Source organism: Frankliniella occidentalis, unplaced genomic scaffold, assembly GCF_000697945.3.
Source record: "Frankliniella occidentalis isolate FOCC.00 unplaced genomic scaffold, Focc_3.1 Scaffold23, whole genome shotgun sequence".
In the NCBI taxonomy this organism is placed as follows: Eukaryota; Metazoa; Arthropoda; class Insecta; order Thysanoptera; family Thripidae; genus Frankliniella; species Frankliniella occidentalis.
Genome location: NW_026267153.1, coordinates 2,350,740 through 2,355,514, shown reverse-complemented (window position 1 = coordinate 2,355,514; position 4,775 = coordinate 2,350,740). Strand labels below are relative to the sequence as shown.

General features: G+C 53.0%; 1 protein-coding gene across 7 annotated transcripts in view; it reads left to right on the top strand.

The window, feature by feature from the left end:
• LOC113205016 (uncharacterized) overlaps positions 1-4,775 on the top strand; it is an 85,321-nt gene that overhangs the window by 78,295 nt on the left and 2,251 nt on the right. The window lies entirely within an intron of this gene.

The window sequence follows — 4,775 nt, the reverse complement described above, 5'->3', positions numbered from 1 at the left end:
GTAGATTGAACGTCAGGTGTTGACGCGTTCAGAAGGAGCTCGTCCCCGTAGATGGGCGTGCCGCTTTAGCGCGGACCTTAGCCACCCTTCTGCCCCTCCTGCTCTGCTGCGGTGTGGCGCTGCATCCCTCGCGGCTATCTGGACCACCCAGCGCGCCACGCCCCGCCACGCCGCGGGCTGGCAGGGCCGAGGCAGAGCCGTCCAGCACCGACGTACGGAGGTGGCGGTCGGGCCTGGCGCGGAGGCTTGGCGCGGTACGCGGAGACCAGTGCGACCGTGTTGGGTCATTGTTGGAGATGCAATATTAAGTAGTGTGCGACCTTCTCTCTCTTCTACCTGTATAGAAAGATCATGCAATTCAGAAGATTGTATTTTTTTCAGTCAGAAAGTGGAAAACTTCATCTATGATATGTTAAAATCGTTTCAAAGTTTTCAAAAATAATTCTTTCCTTTTGGTGGATTAATTTTGTATTTAAAACCTCGTTAGGAAGCTGTTAGTACCATTTGGGTGGGCAATCGAAAATGAGGTGAGTAGAAGTTGAGTAGAAAGGCATCGTGTCGAAATGACTGCTGTCCGTCTGAACTGCATCGGCCGCACGTACGTACACTCTGTGTGCCCGGCGGTGGTGCCCGCTTCAGCAGATCAGCTAGGAATGTGTGTGTGTGTGTGTGTGTTTGTGTGGGGGTCTCTAGATTACAATAACAACACTGTGTATTGCGGCGCTACCGACCCAGAGCTGAGCTCCTTGCTTGCACAAGGCCTACACGAGATGGAACGATTATTTGGATCACCCGAGCAGCGGGAGCGGGACGGTGAGAGGGAGAGAGAGAGGTCCCCGTGTGGTCGCCTTCTTGAAGCGGGCCGCTGAGCAGCTCGCCGTGGACGACGAAAGTAAACGATGGTTGATGGTTGGATCGCCCGGTGTGGTCACCCTGATTGGCCGGCCGCTGGGCCCGTATTAAGTAAGTGCTCATCTCTGTGGGCTCGTTGGCTCGGCCCCGCCCGGACCATGTGGATCAAACCGTGTTGCCTAATTCCGTGATGGGCTCAACCTCTTTTCGGCTGCTCTGTAATCGAAGTTAGTGAGGCCCTATGTGTGGTCGAGAGCGGCGTGTGGCGCTCACACTGACAAAAAAAAAAAAAGAAATGCAAGGAGACTCGCTCAAAGCTGACATTTTTGGTGGTTCAATTTCAAGGTGGGCCACTTCCACCATAGTGGGAAGTGTATTGGCAACAAATAATATCACCTTCTTTCCTATGGAATATGGAATGGAAAGCATAAAACATTAACAAATTGTAATTTTTCGTAATTTTTCTAAAGCAAGAATGTGCTATTAAATGAGACAAACAGGACGATGGCACATGCTTGCGTTTCCTAACAAACCTTTTGAGAACTGCAACGCCATTAAATGCAAATTTATTCATATTTTTTGCACAACATGTCGCTGTCCATACCCATATCATGCTCCGTTTCCATATGCCGGCGCTCCCGCGGCCTCCGCCCCGACCTGGACGTACTGGACACCCCACGGCGCGCCCGCCGCCCCGCCCCGCCGCGCCTCGCCGCGCCCCGCCTTGCCGCATCACGCTCGCTGAGGTAGCCTAATGGATTCGTGACCTCTGGCCGGCCGGCGGTGGCGTTCGGAACCGCGTCGCCTCGCCGTAGACAGCCCATCGGCACGGCCGCTTACTAACCCCTTATGAAATGTTCTCTCAACGGGAGCGAAACTCATTAACTAATTATTGTTGCCGAGCTCGGCGGGGCGCGGCGGGGCGTGCCGGCTACCGGGGGCTTTCATAGCGGATCGCTTGCGTCCATTGTCTCCATCGACACCTGAGCGTAACGAGGCCTGACCCCTCCCGACCGCCGCGGCCTTAACCCAAATATGTCGCCACCGGAGGAGGAGCACTTCACTAAGTTTGACAGTTCAAATCGTTTCTTTCACTTTTTTCGTCGTTAGCAAGTCGTGTTTTCGTGGCAAAAGTTGAGGGAGCCAAATCTTGGTGTCAGTCCAGGACATGTAGCCGCATGCTGCTTATCCCAACGATCGTTTTTCTTGGTGATCAACCCTCGTTGAAGTAGAAGAAGGCCACAGAGGCCACAGAGGGTCCCCCACTCTTCAAGCGTAGAGTACGGTTAAGTACTTGGAAGTAGTAGCAACTACTTTTCAATTTATTTCGCGAGTTGTCGCAAATATTCGCAAGTATCTCGCGGTTATTTTATTTTCTCGTGTACAGCGAGTTTGTTTTTTAATAGGGGCCCGCGACCATCTTTTTCCGCAAAGTAAACTGATAGTCTGTAAAGCAACTAATGTTTTGGTCCAGGTGGTTTTGCAGAGTGGCAGCTAACGCGCCCTGTAACATGTCGCCGAGTGCGGCGCTCAGCTCTCCTCAGCTCATCCGCCAAGCTGACAGCTCGCGACTGCTCTCCTAAAGCGGCACGCCGGGGTTGGCGTTCCCACAGGTTGTCATACATTGGTGTGTCGGCGACGGATGGCTGCTGCAAGTCTCAAGGGGCGCTTGCCTATAGAACGCGCCTTATACGCTGCGGGGTCGCGCACCACTGGGGTGAGAGTGAGAAAGAACGTCGGCCCGCAGTCTCGTCTCCGTGATAGTTTACCGAGACCCCCATTCCGTTAGCCAATAGCCTCCCGTACCAAGAATTGTCATTATCTCAGTGGGGTGTAGCGGTCGCATCGCAATTTGTCGATCTGAAGTAATCCCCCCTCCCTAGAAGTCAAAATACTCATAGTCTATTTCTCTCCCCTCTCCCTTCTCTCTCTCTCCATCGCCTTTCCCCCCTGTCTCTCCGTCTCCTCTCTCCCTCCATACCCATATCCTCCACCGAAGAGTGTAATGTGCGGGAATGGCGTTGGCAGCAAGGGGTTGGAAGTACAGAGAATGCCGGGTGAGGGGAAAGCGAGCGAGGGTGGGAAGGGCGGCAGTGGGTGCGGGGAGAGAGAGGGGGGGGATGGAGGGGGAGAGCGCCCGGGGTAAAGATACACGTGGTTGCACTAATAAGCCGCAACGTCACCACCAGGCAGAAGTCGCCCCAGACAACACTTGCAGCGAGAAACGCACGCCACACACAGAATAAGGCGGGGCGTGGTGGGGTAGCGGGCGTGGCGAGGACACCCACGTCGATATCAGGAGCCCGAGGGAGCTAGGGGCGAGCCCGACTAACGTATCGCTCATATAGTGCAGCGATACGCTGCTGGGACGCCGTGGCCGAATGCAAAGCGACCGCCCTGCAGCAGCAAGTCATGAGCGGCCACGAGCGGCCACGAGCAGCCGCTGGGCGTCATGGTGGCCCTCTGTCATGTTGGCTTCGCCACGGTCCGTACGCATCAGGCCAGGCCGACGCTGCTGCCCTCGCGCTAACCGATTATTCTCGACTGTGCTTAGCTTGCTCTGTTTCAAAATCCAATCTTGGAGTCTCAAATTATGCGAGGCAATTTTTAAAACTTTTATCGCGTATGTCATTATTGACTTTAATTTTTCTTTAACTACTGACCCTTGCGAATCGTCTTCGAAACTTTACCGTAAGCAGCATTGTACGAATATAAAAGTAAGCGATCGTGTAGGCCCCGGTGTCCTGAAGCCACCCGGGGATTATGCGTCGGCTATACGCACTGCCGTTGGGCGGGCTGCCTATCTCGCAAGGCGCTCGCAGTAACTGCGCGGCGCAGGCGCCCCGCCGCCATTGAGATGCCCCGCGAGAGATGTCCCAGACAGGCAAAAAGAGATCCGCGCGTGGTCTGGCGTGGCGTGGCAGGCGCTTCTGGCGGCGATAGTGATCAGTTGGCGCAGTCTGGTCCGGAGCGCAACATCCTGCTGCCATCCGAGATGACCCGACTACTTTGTTAGAAAATAATCTACTACTCGCACAGGAGAGGATTTCGTAATTCAGGCGGTGATCAGAACAAACGCAAGTCCGCAAAGAGAAGCTAAACCGGAGTCTAAGATAAGTCCAAAATAAATATGGGCTGGCCCTATCCGGAACTGCCCTGAACTAAATCCGGTTGTTGAAGTCACGCAGGTGTGAGAGAGTTCAGTTAACAGTGTCCGTGGAAAACGACACTGCCGACGTACCAGGCAGGTCCCCAGGTCCCCACCGCGCCCCACCGGCCACCGGTTGCGTGGATCTTAACACGCTTAACATTTGCTGTTTTCTCCCGCGTTGAAACATTTTTGTTTTCTTTTCATAGCCTCGCGCGCGTGCGCGTTTTATGGATTCGACATATTTTCCCGTTTCTAAATGTCTGTTGGTGATCGCGTACAAAGCAGCGGCGTGGAAGTGGAGTCCGTGCGTCAATGAGGCGGAAAATGACCTTTTTAGCTACCCGAATAAGTTGTGTTCGATGGTCCTACCAGAGATTACTTGATCAACGGACTAATGGTTCTGTGCCAAATCATTTGGTTGGTGTTGGTGCTAATGTTTACTTTGTTAAATATTAACAAATAAATTGTTGACACATTGAGTGCAGAACATTTACATTGCCTATGATTTGACCTGGGAAGCGTGACCACATTGTAATCATGTCAACAATTTGGCAGCTCATTCAGCACATTCTTTGTAGCTTATAAACTTGGTTATTGTTTGACAGTGTAGTGTGCTCTATAGTTTCATTGGCACCCGTTGCCACCCTCCTTTCATCCCCGATTCCTTTCCACCCTACTAGCAGCATATATATATATCTCTCTCTCTCTCTCTCTCTCTCTCTCTCTCTCTCTCTCTCTCTCTCTCTCTCTCTCTCTCTCTCTCTCTCTCTCT